The sequence below is a fragment of the Entelurus aequoreus genome, linkage group LG14, assembly GCF_033978785.1.
Source record: "Entelurus aequoreus isolate RoL-2023_Sb linkage group LG14, RoL_Eaeq_v1.1, whole genome shotgun sequence".
Classification (NCBI taxonomy): Eukaryota; Metazoa; Chordata; class Actinopteri; order Syngnathiformes; family Syngnathidae; genus Entelurus; species Entelurus aequoreus.
This window is the reverse complement of record NC_084744.1, coordinates 49,231,862-49,250,352: the sequence shown is the minus strand read 5'-3', so window position 1 is coordinate 49,250,352 and position 18,491 is coordinate 49,231,862. Positions and strand designations below refer to the sequence as shown.

At 41.7% G+C, this 18,491-nt stretch overlaps 1 protein-coding gene across 1 annotated transcript in view; it reads left to right on the top strand.

Moving 5' to 3' along the window:
* Nucleotides 1-10,163: 10,163 nt before the first annotated feature.
* The window catches only part of LOC133664979 (fizzy-related protein homolog), a 69,034-nt gene continuing 60,706 nt past the window's right edge, over nt 10,164-18,491 (top strand). Inside the window, exon 1 of the mRNA XM_062070096.1 lies at nt 10,164-10,271. The gene's annotated coding sequence lies outside the window, so the exon portion shown is untranslated. The remainder of the gene's footprint in view (nt 10,272-18,491) is intronic.

The following is an 18,491-nucleotide window of genomic DNA, read 5'->3' as shown; positions in this document are numbered from 1 at the left end:
GTGGTCACGTGATCGCACCCGGGCGTGTAGTGCTGACCCCTCAGCTGTGTGTAACACTGTATTTATTATTCCCTTCCATGTACAGTATGCTATTGATATTGTTATTTATATGCACTACCACGTGTCGAATCAGTTTGACTGAACTCCCCTGGTGGTTGTGTTTTATTGTGCTTCGGACATTTTAGTTACAAGACCATGACGTTGTGCAGTTCCATTTGCGACTGTACGTTTTGGTTTCGTATGGATCCACCTCCTTTGGGGGTGCACGAGAGGTTTTGTTTTGCTCAAAGTGCAGTTTCATGTGTACGGTGAGATTTTCAGTGTTTTGGTCAAATGCTATATATTGTGCTCAACACATGTTTTCTATCAGGCGAATAAAATGAGCATGTATTACGAACATTATCTGACTCTTGATTATTATTTTTTTTGGGGGGGGGGGGGGCGGGGGGGGGGGGGGGCAATGGATGGGCATTAAAGGCCTACTGAAATGATTTTTTTTTTATTTAAACGGGAATAGCAGATCCATTCTATGTGTCATACTTGATCATTTCGCAATATTGCCATATTTTTGCTGAAAGGATTTAGTAGAGAACATCGACGATAAAGTTCGCAACTTTTGCTCGCTGATAAAAAAAAACCTTGCCCCTACCGGAAGTAGCGTGACGTCACAAGCGGTAGTGCTGCTCACAATTCCCCGTTGTTTACAATGGAGCGAGAGATATTCCGAGCGAGAAAGCGACAATTACCCCATTAATTTGAGCGAGGATGAAAGATTTGTGGATGAGGAACGTGAGAGTGACGGACTAGAATGCAGTTCAAGAGATATCTTTTTTCGCTCTGACCGTAACTTAGGTACAAGCTGGCTCATTGGAATCCACACTCTCTCCTTTTTCTATTGTGGATCACGGATTTGTATTTTAAACCACCTCGGATACTATATCCTCTTGAAAATGAGAGTCGAGAAGGCGAAATGGACATTCACAGTGACTTTTATCTCCACGACAATACATCGACGAAGCTCTTTAGCATGAGCTAACGTGATAGCATCTGTCTCAAATGCAGATAGAAACAAAATAAATAAATCCCTGACTGGAAGGATAGACAGAAGATCAACAATACCACTATCAGGAGACACCGAACCAAACACTGGACATGTAAATACACGGTTAATGTGTATTCGACGCCTGTCGAAGCCTAGCAATGCTGTTGCTAACGACGCTAACTTAACAACGGGACCTCGTCAGAGCTATGATAAAAACATTAGCGCTCCACCTACGCCAGCCAGCCCTTCTCTGCTCATCAACACCCGTGCTCACCTGCTTTCCAGCGATCGACGATGCGGTCGGCGGCCCGGAGACGTAGGAAGTCAAGGTGAGGTCGCCGCTAGCGCGTCTGCTATCCAACAAAGTCCTCCTGTTTGTGTTGCTGTAGTCCGCCGCTAATACACCGATCCCACCTACAACGTTCTTCTTTGCAGCCTCCATTGTTCATTAAACAAATTGCAAAAGATTCACCAACACAGATGTCCAGAATACTGTGGAATTTTGTCGAAGAAAACAGAGCTGTGTGTATTGTGTCCAATAGGGTCCAAACACTTCCGTGGACCTCGCGATGTCACGCGCATACGTCATCCTCCAAAGGCGTTTTGAACCGGAAGTTCCCCGGGAAATTTAAAATTGCACTTTATAAGTTAACCCGGCCGTATTGGCATGTGTTGCAATGTTAAGATTTCATCATTGATATATAAACTATCAGACTGCGTGGTCGCTAGTAGTGGCTTTCAGTAGGCCTTTAATGGTGCAAATTGATGTGTATGCGTTTTTTTATTTATTTTTTTGTCCTGTCCAGCTACTCACGCAAATCATATTGTTGATGTAGATGCCCATATCGGCTGTACAGATTTACTTTACAAAAGATAAGTGTGGGATACTTCTGCTCAGTGAAGTGAAGTGGATTATATTTATATAGCTCTTTTCTCTAGTGACTCAAAGCGCTTAACATAGTGAAACCCAATATCTAAGTTACATTTAAACCAGTGTGGGTGGCACTGGGAGCAGGTGGGTAAAGTGTCTTGCCCAAGGACACAACGGCAGTGACTAGACTTAGACTTAGACTTAGACTTCCTTTTTTATTGTCATTCAAATTTGAACTTTACAGCACAGATAAGAACGAAATTTCGTTACATAAGCTCATGGTAGTGCAGGATAAAAAAAGCAATAAGGTGCATATATAAATAAATAAATATATATAAATAATATATAAATATATATATAAAATAAATAAATATATATAAATAAATAAATAGATTACTGTACAGATAAATATTTTGCATTTTTTAACATGCGTCCACGTTTATGGATGCATGTTATATTGTCTTTTTTATTCCAGCCAGATAATCCATTTTGGGGGGAGTTGAGGGGATAATTTAATTATGATGCGTTCAAGAGTCTTACGGCTTGAGGGAAGAAGCTGTTACAGAACCTGGAGGTTCTGCTTCGGAGGCTGCGGAACCTCTTTCTAGAGTCATGCATGGCAGTCTAGGATGGCGGAAGCGGGAATCGAACCTGGAACCCTCAAGTTGCTGGCACGGCCACTCTACCAACCGAGCTATGCCGCCGTGGCCTTGCGGTTAGAGTGTCCGCCCTGGGATCGGTAGGTCGTGAGTTCAAACCCCGGCATCTACATCAACAATATGACTTGCCTGAGAGGTCAGGACAGGACAAAAACAATTAAAAAAGATTAAAATAAAATGAAAAAACCCTGGCCGAGTCATACCAAAGACTATAAAAATGGGACCCATTGCCTCCCTGCTTGGCAAAATTATCCCCGAGCGTGACCACCGCTGCTGCTCACTGCTCCCCTCACCTCCCAGGGGGTGGAACAAGGGGATGGGTCAAATGCAGAGGGTAATTTCACCACACCTAGTGTGTGTGTGACTATAAGTGGTACTATAACTTTAACTTTTTGTTGCCTTATTTTTTGTATTTGACTTTATTAAATGGATTTATATTATTATTTGGTGCAGCCGGGGATAGAACGAGAAAAACAAGGAAGACAGAGGGGGAAATTGCGAGGACAGAGAGACAACGACAACAGCAAACACAACAATAACAACAACAACAATAGAACAACATCAGCAAATATGATATGTACAGATAGGATGGTGAAAGTGATAGCAAAGAAGCAGTTGGTGAAATAAATATTAATAATACAGAAATGACAATGAGCATCATTACACTACAAATGGAGCAATAAAAATACCAATAGAAATAGCACTATTGATAAGAAATAATAATAATACTTACCTCTATTATCAACAATACAATTGTTTCAAATGCAACAATACATACACTATATTGCCAAAGGTATTTGGCTACCCATACAAATGATGAGAATCAGGTGTCCTAATCAAACCCTTGGGCATGGAGACTGTTTCTACAAACATTTGTGAAAGCATGGGCCGCTCTCAGTCGGGAAATTTCCTTGCTCCTAAATATTCCAAAGTCAACTTTATTATAAGAAAAGTGAAGAGTTTGGGAACAACAGCAACTCAGCCACCAAGTGGTAGGCCACGTAAACTGACAGAGAGGGGTCCGCGGATGCTGAAGCGCATAGTGCAAAGACTTTCTGCACGGTCAGTTGCTACAGAGCTCCAAACTTCATGTGACCTTCCAATTAGCCCACGTACAGTACGCAGAGAGCTTCGTGGAATGGGTTTCCATGGCGAGTAGCTGCATCTAAGCCATACATCACCAAGTCCAATGCAAAGCGTGGGATGCAGTGGTGTAAAGCACGTCGCCACTGGACTCTAGAGCTGTGGAGACGCCTTCTCTGGAGTGATGAATCACACTTTTCCATCTGGCAATCTCATGGACAAGTCTAAGTATGGAGGTTGCCAGGAGAACAGTATATATTATTTGGTGGAGGAGGAATTATGGTGTGGGGTTATTTTTTAGGAGTTGGGCTTGGCCTCTTAGTTCCAGTGAAAGGAACTTTGAATGCTCCAGGATACCAAAACAGTTTGGACAATTCCATGGGATTCATATGTGAGTAAAGGCAGGTGGCCAAATACTTTTGGCAATATAGTGTATATGTAATGATAACTTGAAATACAAAAGAAAGCAGATAGATGGAGTGGAAGAAAGAGAAACCAACTATATTAACCTTGTATATATATATATATATATATATATATATATATATATATATATATATATATATATATATATATATATATATATATATATATATATATAGATGTCATCGGCGAAGCACCTTGGCTTCGGAGCTAACGTGTTAGCATCGTGCTTGTCTGCACATCGAGGCAGAAGAAACATGCCCCTGACTGGAAGGATAGACAGAAAGTCAATAATACTACTATTACTTCTACTATCAGGAGACACTGAACTCAACCCCGGACCTGCAACAACACGGTTAATGTTGTCCCGACTGGCGAAGACTAGCAATGCTACTGCTAGCGTCGCCATCGAAGCTAACTCGGCTACCGGCTCGTCTCAGCTCAAGCTCACCTGTGCTCCTGCGGTCGGCGGCTCGGCGGAGGACTTCGCCCCGTTCATCGACACGGTCGGAGGCTCGGCGGCGGCGGTGGAGGACGACCCAGTCATCAGAGAAGGCAGCGACTCAGCGGCGGTGAACGACGCGGCGGCTGCGGTGGACGGCGACCCAGACATCGGTGATTGCGGGGAACTGCACGAGATGGCGGGGGTTCACGCGACCTCTCCCCGGTCCCGGACGGCCGAGGACGCGCCATACAAAGGATTTAGAGGCGCCTTTACACAAACATTTTCGTTATTCTCTTTCTCTTTGTCTTCAAAAAAGCCCGCCAAAAGGAAACCCAACCCATCCCCCAGCAACCCTACCTGGCCTCCTCCTCCCTCTCCCTCCCCTCCCCCTTTCTCTCCCTCCCCCTTCACCTGGAGGACGATCAATATGCCTCTCTCTCCTCTCTCTCCTTGCTCTTCAACTGCAACAGCAATAATAACCAACAATTTTTCTGGTCAGTACCACAACACAGCGGACTCTGATGCTCTTTTTGGTTCCAGTGGACTACACATCATCCACCTTAATGTGAACAGCCTCTCTGGAGCCAAACTCGACCAAATCAGAGAAATGTTCCTCAACACGAAGGTAAAAATCTTGTGTTTCTCTGAAACCAAATTTGATCAAAGTATTTCTGACTCAGAGATAGAAATACAAAACTTTTCGGTTATCAGAAAGGATAGGAATAAACACGGTGGGGGCGTTTGTATGTATATTCACCAGGATATTAAATACATAACTCGCACTGATCTTAACCACAATAACCTGGAATCTGTGTGGGCGGAAATCAAATTTAAAAATGCTAAGCCGGTACTAATAGGGACTGTTTATAGACCCCCTAATCAGAGTGATTTCTATGGGGCTTTGGAAGAATGCTTGGCGGGGACAGACAACATGGAGAAAATTATAACTGGGGATCTGAACACAGATATTCAACGCAAAGATGCGCCTGTCTTCAGATCCTTCAGCAAGTTTTGTAATCTGCACGGTCTTTCCCAGCTAATAGCGCTACCCACAAGGGTGTGTGATTCCACCCAATCAACCATAGATCTCATTCTCACTTCAGACCGGCCTAAAATAAAAAATAGTGGGGTCATGATCTGTGGTCTTAGCGACCACTATCTAACCTTCTGCACCTGTAAAATAGCTAAACCTAAAGCCAATGGCCACATAACAGCCCAATCCAGATCCCTCAAAAAATACTCCAATGACAATTTCAATTTAAAATTAGATGAGTGGGACTGGTCCCCTGTGCTCGCGAGCAACCTGGTCGATGTCGCTTGGGATCGCTTCAAAACGGCGTTCCTAAAGATACTAAATGACATGGCTCCCGTGAAAACAGTCAGGATCAAAGCCCGCTCGGAACCATGGATGAATCCGGACCTATTAGCTGCCATAAAAGACAGAGACAGGAAATACTCTGAATACCAAAAATGTAAAACAGAAGTAGATAAACAACCCAATAATATCAACCTCAAATTACTCCTTTCAACTCTCAAAAAGCAATGCAATAAATTAAGAAATAAGTCAACCAACCTGACTAAATCCTTAAGAAAAAATTACATTAACGACAAAATAGAGGAAAACACGAATAAGCCACGTGAGCTCTGGAAAATTCTCAACAACCAGCTTCCTGGTTGCAGCCAGAAACTTAAAACAAGACTCACCAACATCAGCATCAAGGAGGGTGACTCCCTCATTACAGACAAAATGGAGGTAGCTAGCAGACTTAACGCCTTTTTCACCAGCATAGCTGCAACTCTTGTCAACAAGCTGTCCCACCACTCTGGTCGCTTTGGTGTAGAACACATTAAAGCCTTCTACAGAAAGCTAGGAGTATCCAACAATGATTTCAAATTAGAAATGGTCACAGCTGATGAGGTGTTTAAAAAATTGAGCGCGCTCCACCCTAACAAGGCCACCGGCCTTGATAATATTCCCTCCAGATTCCTCAGGGACTCTGCCTCCATCATTGCCCCGATCATCACGCACATAATAAACCTATCAATTACACAAGGCCAAGTACCAAAAGATTTTAAGATAGCAAGAGTAACTCCCCTCTTTAAAAAAGGAAGCAAATTGGAACCTGGCAACTACCGACCTGTTTCTATTCTCAGCTCCATTTCGAAAGTAATGGAGAAAATAGTTTATGAACAGGTCGATAGTTACCTTGCCACTAATAAACTCATGTACAAATTCCAATCCGGCTTCAGAACTAACCACTCCACTGACACATGCCTTCTCTATCTGACCGACCACATCAAACATGAGGTGGACGCGGGCAAATACTGCGGCATGGTCATGCTGGACCTTCAGAAGGCCTTTGACACCGTTAACCACGCTATACTGTTGGATAAGCTCAGAGCAATCGGATTTAACAAAACCTCTTGGAGCTGGATGCAGTCTTACTTGGAGGGGAGGGAGCAGGTGGTAGAGGTGAACGGCACCGTGTCCCCCCCCCTCTCGGTGAGCTGTGGAGTCCCCCAAGGCAGTATATTGGGACCTTTACTGTTCCTAATATACATAAACGACATGTCATCGGCATGTGACTGTGAATTGTTTTTGTTTGCGGATGACTCTGCCCTGCTGGTATCCGGCAAGGACAAGTCACAGGTGGAGAAAATCCTCAGTGCTGAGCTCTGTAGAACTTGCACCTGGCTCGCTGACAACAAGCTATCCATCCACTTGGGTAAAACAGAATCCATCCTGTTTGGGTCCCACATCAAACTTAAGAGAGTCAATCACTTCAACATAAAAGTAGGTGACAGTGTCATCACCAGGAAAGATGAGGTCACCTACCTAGGTTCCATTCTAGAGGCTAACCTTTCCTGTGATAAAATGGCAACCAAGGTAATCAAAAAGGTTAACCAACGAACGAGATTTCTCTACAGAATTTCCTCTCTGGTCAACAAAAGCACCTTGAGGATTCTGGCGGGAACTCTCGTTCAACCCTTTTTCGATTACGCATGCACCTCCTGGTACCCTAGCACCTCCAAAACCCTCAAATCTAAACTCCAAACATCTCAGAACAAGCTAGTCAGGTTACTTCTAGACCTCCACCCCAGATCCCACCTCACTCTTACCCACTTCTCTAAAGTGGGCTGGCTCAAGGTGGAGGACAGAGTTAAACAACTTGCACTGAGCCTAGTCTATAAAATCCGCTACACCTCCCTGATACCGAAGTACATGTCAAACTACTTCCTTAACGTAAATGACCGCCATAACCACAACACCGGGGGGTGCTCCACTAACCACGTTAAACCCAGATTCCGAACTAACAAAGGTCTTAACTCATTCTCTTTCTATGCCACATCAATGTGGAATGCGCTCCCAACAGGTATAAAAGAAAGGGCATCTCTATCCTCCTTCAAAACCGCTATAAAAGTTCACCTCCAGGCAGCTACAACCCTAAACTAACACCCTCCCCGGATTGCTAATAATCAAATGTAAACAATCAAATGCAGATTCTTTTTCTTATGCCTTCTAAGTTCTGATCTCTCTCTCTCTCTCTCTCTCTCTCTCTCTCTCTCTATGTCCACTACTTGATGTCCATATCCCCACCCCACCCCCCCTCCACACTCCTGATTGTAAATAATGTAAATAATTCAATGTGATTATCTTGTGTGATGACTGTATTATGATGATAGTATATATGATAGTATATATCTGTATCATGAATCAATTTAAGTGGACCCCGACTTAAACAAGTTGAAAAACTTATTCGGGTGTTACCATTTAGTGGTCAATTGTACGGAATATGTACTTCACTGTGCAACCTACTAATAAAAGTCTCAATCAATCAATGTGTATGCTCTAATAAAGGGGTGTCAAACGTACGGCCCGCGGGCCTGATCCGGTTTTATCCGGCCCGCGGGATGAGTTTGCTAAGTATAAAAATTTGACAAAACATTTTTGAATGGAATACAGCGCTGTTCTATATGTGTCCACTAGATGTCGCAATAGCAATTATTTGTATCTTTGTAGAAGATGCTACATATGTACAAAAAAAACAAACACCAGTCGAGGAAAATTAGCAAATTACATAAATAACATCCTGTAATTTTGATTTTGATATTATTTTTTTATCTTGATAGATTGAAAATTAACACCAATGAGTTGACTGATGACCATTATCACATAATTTATTCAGAAAGTATAAATAACGACAAATAAAGATAGAATACTATTAACCGCAACATGTAAGTGTAAACAAAAAAACAAACATTATGATTTTTACATTTTAAGAATGTGCTTGTTCTATTTTTAAACGAAGAAAACAATCTGAAGTTGTCTTTATTTTTAAGTTATCATGCCGTGATTTTACCAGTCCGGCCCACTTGGGAGTAGATTTTTCTCCACGTGGCCCACTGATCTAGAATGAGTTTCGCATACTGAAAAGTCAAAGTATGTAGGGGCCATATTGATATTTTTTTTATTTAGAAAAAAAAAATATATATTTTGTCAGCTTTGTATTATTGGTGACTAAGTATATTATTATTAATTATTAGTTAGATCATTTAATCTTTTTTTCATTACTATTCTGATTTTTTTGCTTTTTTTCTTACATTTTTACTGTTGTTTTTCACCCATGTAAGAATATAATGATAATAATGCAATTGTGTAACTGAATAACATAGTTTTTTTTTAACAATTCTACCTGTATGAAAATATTCATGTTTAGTTAATATTTAACAGTGTTTATTATGGTTGTATTTTACTAATTAATTCATAAGTTTGTAATATTAAATTTTTTCATTAACTGACTAAACTTTCTTTGTATCTTATATATATGTTATTTTTATTTAGAGAGCTTCTAATATTTAAGATCAGTGGTGTCTAAACCCACCCCCCCAAAACTTACATAAAAGTTAAGTATGTTTGTAATATTTTTTATTTTTAAAAAAATGCCTAAAACAGATATCACATATATTTAAAGAGAAAACTTTGTGTTATAAGTGACTAAGTGTATTATTATTATTAGTTAAAAAAATTTAAAAAAATCTTTTTACATTCCAGATGTGTCAAACATAGTGCCCACCTTATTGACCGTGTGAGCAGCTTTGATTGCTCCAAAGCCACTTTTTAACTTCAATTGTGAATGAAGAGTAACCTTTTAGACTTTTCAAGTTTTTTGCCACTTGTGCCAGCTTTTTGAAACATGTTGCAGGCATCAAATTCCAAATGAGCTAATATTTGCAAAAAAATAACAACGTTTCCCAGTTCAAACGTTAAATATCTTGTCTTTGCAGTCTAATTGAAAAAGATTTGCAAATCATTGTATTCTGTTTTTATTTACAATTTACACAACGTGCCAACTTCACTGGTCTTGGGTTTGGTAAAACCACCACTGCCCACCCTAAAGGTTCAAGAAAACAATGTGCATTTTCTTTAACATAAAGCTGCACCTTTCCTATTAGTCATAACAGTAACACACATAACTTTGAACTTTAATAAAGGTTGCCATTGTCATGGTCCATAGTTGAATGCAAAGACAGCAGTTCATCACTCAGCAGTGAACCAAAGTGCAGCTGGCTACAGAGTCAACAATGTAAACAGGAAGGGCAGAAAAGATAGCGATGCTATGTGCTTAGCCCTCAGGACATTCACTCTCCCATGGCCGCAAGCACCTTGACCCAAAGTGATAAGCCGCTGAAATGCGCGTTCAACAAATGGAATTAAGATGAAGGCAGAAATGACGTCAAAGTTGCCAGGTAAGTCAACAAAAGACAACAGGACACACCTGATATCATCTCAGCTGCTTATTGTGCGATGAGGGATAGGCTTTCGCAGTAAAGCTGTTGTGCGTCATATATGTTATTGTTGGGACTGCCCGCAAGTTTCGGCTATCGCGACCCAAAGCCAGGTGTGTCAAACTTGCTCTTATCGAGGGCCACATCGCAGTTGTGGTTGACCTCAGAGGGTCGCATGTAACGGTGAATAATATACAAATATACAAACCCCAAGTTGTCAGGTTGAATACAATGATTTGCAAATCCTTTTCAACCTGTATTAAATTGAATAGACTGCAAAGACAAGATATTTAAAAGCCTACTGAAACCCACTACTACCGACCACGCAGTCTGATAGTTTATATATCAATGATGAAATCTTAACATTGCAACACATGCCAGTACGGTCGGGTTAACTTATGAATTGCAATTTTAAATTTCCCGCCACACTTCCGGTTGAAAACGTCTAGATTTGATGACATATGCGCGTGACGGAATCAGTTGATGCGGAAGTATTGGTACCCCATTGAATCCAATACAAAAAAGCTCTGTTTTCATTTCAAAATTCCACAGTATTCTGGACATCTGTGTTGGGGAATCTTTTGCAATTTGTTTAATGAACAATGGAGACTGCAAAGAAGAAAGTTGTAGGTGGGATCGGTGTATTAGCAGCGGACTACAGCAACCCAACAAGGAAGACAGAGATGAATAGCAGACGCGTTAGCCGCCAAACTCACCTCAACTTCCTCCGTCTCGCCGACCGCATCTGTGATCGGGTGAAGTCCTTCGTCGCACCGTCGATCGCTGGAACGCAGGTGAGCATGGGTGTTGATGAGCAGATGAGGGCTGGCTGGCGTAGGTGGATAGCTAATGTTTTTAGCATAGCTCTGTGAGGTCCGGTTGCTAAGTTAGCTTCAATGGCGTCGTTAACCTTCGCCAGGCTGGAAAGCATTAACCGTGTATTGACATGTCCATGGTTTAATAGTATTGTTGATCTTCTGTCTATCCTTCCAGTCAGGGATTTATTTATTTTGTTTCTATATGAAGTTAAGCCCGATGCTATCACGTTAGCTCCGTAGCTAAAGTGTTTCGTCGATGTATTGTCGTGGAGTTAAAAGTCACTGTGAATGTCCATTTCGCGTTCTCGACTCTCCTTTTCAAGAGGATATAGTATCTGAGGTGGTTTAAAATACAAATCCGTGATCCACAATAGAAAAAGGAGAGAGTGTGGAATCCAATGAGCCAGCTTGTACCTAAGTTACGGTCAGAGCGAAAAAAGATATGTCTTGCACTGCATTCTAGTCATTCACTCTAACGTTCCTCATCCACAAATCTTTCATCCTCACTCAAATTAATGGGGTAATCGTCGCTTTCTCGGTCCGAATCGCTCTAGCTGCATTGAAAACAATAGGAAAATGTGAGGAGCCTTTCAATTGACTACGTCACGCTACTTCCGGTAAGGGCAAGGCTTTTTTTTATCAGATACCAAAAGTTGCGATCTTTATCGTCGTTGTTCTCTACTAAATCTTTTCAGCAAAAATATGGCAATATCGCGAAATGATCAAGTATGACACATAGAATTTATTTATTTCTACGAATAAATCATGCTCCTACCTGCACGTCCTGTCCAGAGTGGTCCGTCTGCATCCCGGGGGAACAAACCTTGCAGCAAGCTGCGACCCCCCCACACGTAACAACATTTCAAATTGTTTTTGGAAACTGTGGACGTCGTGTCCTCCGTAATAAAGAGGAAAAGAACCATCCGGATTGCTCTAGGCGCAAAATTCAAAAGCCAGCATCTGTGATGGTATGGGGGTGTATTAGTGCGCAAGGCATGGGTAACTTACACATCTGTGAAGGCACCATTAATGCTGAAAGGTACATACAGGTTTTGGAGCAACATATGTTGCCATCCAAGCAACGTTATCATGGACGCCCCTGCTTATTTCAGCAAGACAATGCCAAGCCACGTGTTACAACAGCGTGGCTTCATAGTAGAAGAGTGCGGGTACTAGACTGGCCTGCCTGTAGTCCAGACCTGTCTCCCATTGACTGTTGAACAACTTAAGCTGTACATCAAGCAAGAATGGGAGAGTCCACCTGAAAAGCTTCAAAAATTGGTCTCCTCAGTTCCCAAACGTTTACTGATTGTTGTTAAAAGGAAAGGCCATGTAACACAGTGGTAAAAATGCCCCTGTGCCAACTTTTTTGCAATGTGTTACTGCCATTAAATTTTAAGTTAATGATTAAGTTTCTCAGTTCGAACATTAAATATCTTGTCTTTGCAGTCTATTCAATTGAATATAAGTTGAAAAGGATTTGCAAATCATTGTATTCGGTTTTTATTTACAATTTACACAACGTGCCAACTTTACTGGTTTTGGGTTTTGTAGATGTGGATATTAAATGGCGATTCGACATGAATCTCGACACAAGGGCTACGATACGATTCACTATCAATACTTTTTATAACATTAGGATTCGATACAATTCGATGCGGATGGAAGCTTCGCATGGTGAAAAGAAAATTAAATGTATCATGTCAGAACAATGTCTTGTGTTTATTAAACAAAAACATTCAAAACAGGCGGTGCCTGTATTACCGTATTTTCTGGACCATAGGGCGCACCGGAATATAAGGCGGACTGCCGATGAGCGGGTCTATTCAGGTCGTTTTTCATACAAAAGGCGCATTAAAGGGGTCATAATATGATTTTTTTCTAAATGTAAAACATTTCCTTGTGGTCTACATAACATGTAATGGTGGTTCTTTGGTCAAAATGTTGCATAGATTATGTTTTACAGATCATCTTCAAGTCGCTTTCTGACAGTCGCTTCAGGATGCGCCGTTTTGTGGGCGCTCTTAATTACGTGGCTCACCTTAGACAGTGTTTTCTCCCCGTCATCTTTGTCGTAGCGGTGTAGTGTGCAAGGACGGTAGTGGAAGAAGTGTCAAAATCCATCAAGTGGTGCGGCTTCGAAGTGATACTAAAACATTTTGACGGATTTTAGAGTGCCGTGTGTTATGTTCTTGATTTTAAATGGAACATTTAAAGTTTTGGTGTTGTTTACTGGCGTCATACTGCAGTCTACACATATCTCTTATGTGTGACTGCCATCTACTGGTCACACTTATCATTAAACCATGTACCAAATTAAATTGCTTCGAGGTCGGTAAGCACAACCAGAATTATTACGTACATTAGGCGCACCATAGCTAGATATATATTTTTTTAATTCTTCTGTATAAACACACACCCATGGCGTTTCTGGGTGTTGTTGATAAATGGCTTTCACTTTACATAGTAGTTTTAACTTGCACTTACAGATGTAACGACAAACCGTAGTTACTGACAGTGGTTTTCTGAAGTGTTCCTGAGCCCATGTGGTGATATCCTTTACACACCGATGTCGCTTTTTGATGCAGTACCGCCTGAGGGATGGAAGGTCACGGGCATTGCCGCTTACGTAAACTCACTACTACTATGTTTTAGCGCTTCAATAGCGAGATTTATTTTTTTTAATTCTTCTGTATAAACACACACCCATGGCGTTTCTGGGTGTTGTTGATAAATGGCTTTCGCTTTACATAGGAGTTTTAACTTGCACTTACAGATGTAGCGACAAACCGTAGTTACTGACAGTGGTTTTCTGAAGTGTTCCTGAGCCCATGTGGTGATATCCTTTACACACCGATGTCGCTTTTTGATGCAGGTGGAAGGTCAAGGGCATTGCCTCTTACGTAAACTCACTACACCGGTATGTTTTATCGCTTCCATAGAGAGATTTTTGATTTAATCATTCTAATTCTTCTGTATAAACACACACCCATGGCGTTTCTGGGTGTTGTTGATAAATGGCTTTCACTTTACATAGTAGTTTTAACTTGCACTTACAGATGTAACGACAAACCGTAGTTACTGACAGTGGTTTTCTGAAGTGTTCCTGAGCCCATGTGGTGATATCCTTTACACACCGATGTCGCTTTTTGATGCAGTACCGCCTGAGGGATGGAAGGTCACGGGCATTGCCGCTTACGTAAACTCACTACACCGGTATGTTTTAGCGCTTCAATAGCGAGATTTTTTTTTTTAAATTCTTCTGTATAAACACACACCCATGGCGTTTCTGGGTGTTGTTGATAAATGGCTTTCGCTTTACATAGGAGTTTTAACTTGCACTTACAGATGTAGCGACAAACCGTAGTTACTGACAGTGGTTTTCTGAAGTGTTCCTGAGCCCATGTGGTGATATCCTTTACACACCGATGTCGCTTTTTGATGCAGGTGGAAGGTCAAGGGCATTGCCTCTTACGTAAACTCACTACACCGGTATGTTTTATCGCTTCCATAGAGAGATTTTTTTTTTAAATCATTCTAATTCTTCTGTATAAACACACACCCATGGCGTTTCTGGGTGTTGTTGATAAATGGCTTTCGCTTTACATAGTAGTTTTAACTTGCACATACAGATGTAGCGACAAACCGTAGTTACTGACAGTGGTTTTCTGAAGTGTTCCTGAGCCCATGTGGTGATATCCTTTACAAACTGATGTCGCTTTTTGATGCAGTACCGCCTGAGGGATGGATGGTCACGGGCATTGCCGCTTACGTAAACTCACTACACCGGTATGTTTTAGCGCTTTCATAGCGAGATTTTTTTTTTTTTTAATTCTTCTATTTCTTCTGTATAAACACACACCCATGGCGTTTCTGGATGTTGTTGATAAATGGCTTTCGCTTTACATAGTAGTTTTAACTTGCACTTACAGATGTAGCGACAAACCGTTGTTACTGACAGTGGTTTTCTGAAGTGTTCCTGAGCCCATGTGGTGATATCCTTTACACACCACTGTCGCTTTTTGATGCAGTACCGCCGGAGGGATGGAAGGTCACGGGCATTGCCGCTTACGTAAACTCACTACACCGGTATATTTTAGCGCTTTCATAGCGAGATTTTTTTTTTTTTAATTCTTCTAATTCTTCTGTATAAACACACACCCATGGCGTTTCTGGGTGTTGTTGATAAATGGCTTTCGTTTTACATAGTAGTTTTATCTTGCACTTACAGATGTAGCGACAAACTGTGGTTACTGACAGTGGTTTTCTGAAGTGTTCCTGAGCCCATGTGGTGATATCCTTTACACACTACTGTCGCTTTTTGATGCAGTACTGCCTGAGGGATGGAAGGTCACGGGCATTGCCGCTTACGTAAACTCACTACACCGGTATGTTTTAGCGCTTCCATAGCGAGATATATTTTTAAATTTGTCTAATTCTTCTGAATAAACACACACCCAAATGCAGGAAGAAAGGATATAAGACTGTGGTTCTGCCTCTCCAGGTTAGGAGTCCTTAATTTTTTTTGACCTAGGCTCCTCCGGGTACTGCAGACCTGTTTAATGTTGCTCGCTTGTTACAAAGCAACTTTTTGTTCAGCAAAGCGTCTTCGACGTCTCTTTTGATGCAGCCGCACCGCCGCGATGCCCTCCTGCCCAGGAGGGGGTGACAAGACCAGAAATACACTTCATCAGCAAGGTTAAAATGTCGATGAAAGTGATCAAAGTTCCTCTATACAACACTAGCACGCCAGTGTGTTTAGGAATTTGCTATAAAAATGTTTGGCCCCAAAGTTTTAAACTGAACTCAGGAGCCGGTATGGTGTCCTTCCGGGGCGAGGTTGGCCCCTGGGCCGCCACTTGAATGGCCCCGATCGTTGCACTGCACTGTTGGTGCTCAGTAAAGCATATTATTATATGAAAAAAAAAAAAAAAAGAAGCTTAACATGAAACTTGATTCAACCTTTTCCTGCATATTCAGCAAAATGAAGGTGTTTATTTACACTAAACACAGGCGGTGCAGGACAAGCGGTTTCCATGGAGGTGGTCCGCTCTTCCCCAGTAATGGCCAGGCAGTTTGTATGAACCTCAACAGTGGTCATGTGGTTTGTCCCCTGTTGACGTCAACTGACCGGTGGCGTGTCCAGACTTTTTTTTTCAGGCGTGGCACCGAGTACTACAGGGGTGGTATTACAGTCAGTCTACCCCAGGAGCAGCTGTATCTACTATAGGAGTGTAACATTTCATTTGGTTTGTTATTCCTATTTAAGTACGGAAAGTAATTTATGTTATGCCGTAATTCTTACTTACAAACCCCAAAACCAGTGAAGTTGGCACAATGTGTAAATCGTAAATAAAAACAAAATGCAATGATTTGCAAATCCTTTTCAACCTATATTCAATTGAATAGACTGCAAAGACAATATACTGGAAAACGTTATTTTTTGCAAATATTAGCTCATTTGGAATTTGATGCCTGCAACATGTTTCAAAAAAGCTGGCACAAGCGGCAAAAAAGACTGAGAAAGTTGGGGAATGCTCATCAAACACTTATTTGGAACATCCCACAGGTGAACAGGCTAATTGGGAACAGGTGGGTGCCATGATGGGGTATAAAAGCAGCTTCCATGAAATGCTCAGTCATTCACAAACAAGGGGAGGGCTAGTGTCATGTAATGTCCAATGTGTACAACCTGTCATGTGGTGTGGCCCAGGGTTCTGTTCTGGGCCCTGTTTTATTTTTGTTGTACCTGATGCCGCTTGGGAGGTTGGTCAGTAGTTCAAAAAATGTTTCTTATCATTTTTATGCAGATAATATTGAACTGTTACGCTCCCTTCAATGATTCAGAGTTGTACTTTTTATCTGAGTTCTTAGAGTGCGTAACTGGTTGTCCTCAAATTTCCTCCAGATAAATTCAAACAAAAACGGAAACTCTGATAATTGCTAAAAAGAACCCCCTGGTCAAGAACTCCCTTGGTGCTCTGGGTGCATCAGTTAAAAGCAGCCTCAGAAACCTTGGGGTTGTGTGATCAGTCAATGTCTTTGGAGGGTCACTGTCGTCAACTGACCAAAAACTGTTTTTATCATCTCAGAAATATTTCTAAAGTGAGAAATTTGTTGTCAAAATTGGATCTCGAAATGATCATTCGCGCGTTCATTTCGTCTCGCATTGACGATTGCAATTCTCTTTTCCCTCTCTTCATAAAGTCAACGCTAAAGAGATTTCAGACTGTACAAAATGCGTCTGCCAGACTTTTGACCGGTGCACCCGGAACAGCCCATATCACCCCCATTTGATCCAGTCTTCATTGGCTTCCAGACAAATTCCGCATTGAGTGTAAAGGCCTACTGAAATGAGATTTTCTTATTTAAACGGGGATAGCAGGTCCATTCTATGTGTCATACTTGATCATTTTGCAATATTGCCATATTTTTGCTGAAAGGATTTAGTAGAGAACATCGACGATAAATTTGCAACTTTTGGTCGCTGATAAAAAAGCCTTGCCTGTACCGGAAGTAGCGTGACGTCACAGGTTGTGGAGCTCCTCACATCTGCACATTGTTTACAATCATGGCCACAAGCAGCGTTAGTGATTCGGACCGAGAAAGCGATGATTTCCCCATTAATTTGAGCGAGGATGAAAGATTCGTGGATGAGGAAAGTGAGAGTGAAGGACTAGAGGGCAGTGGAAGCGATTCAGATAGGGAAGATGCTGTGAGAGGCGGGTGGGACCTGATATTCAGCTGGGAATGACTAAAACAGTAAATAAACACAAGACATATATATACTCTATTAGCCACAACACAACCAGGCTTATATTTAATATGCCACAAATTAATCCCACATAACAAACACCTCCCCCCTCCCGTCCATATAACCCGCCAATACAAATCAAACACCCGCACAACACACTCAATCCCACAGCCCAAAGTACCGTTCACCTCCCCAAATTTCATACAGCACATATATTTCTTCAAAGTCACGTACGTGACATGCACATAGCGGCACGCACGTACGGGCAAGCGATCAAATGTTTGGAAGCCCTAGCTGCATACTCATGGTACCGCGTATCCAACTCAAAGTCCTCCTGGTAAGAGCCTCTGTTGTTCCAGTTCCCCACAGGCCAATGTGTATCCAACTCAAAGTCCTCCTGGTAAGAGTCTATGTCATCCCAGTTCGCCACAGGCCAATGGTAAAGCTTGACTGTCATCGTTCGGGAATGTAAACAATGAAACACCGGCTACGATGTAGCCGCTACGTGTTTGTGTTGCTGCAGCCGGCCGCTAATACACCGCTTCCCACCTACAGCTTTCTTCTTTGCTATCTCCATTGTTCATTAAACAAATTGCAAAAGATTCACCA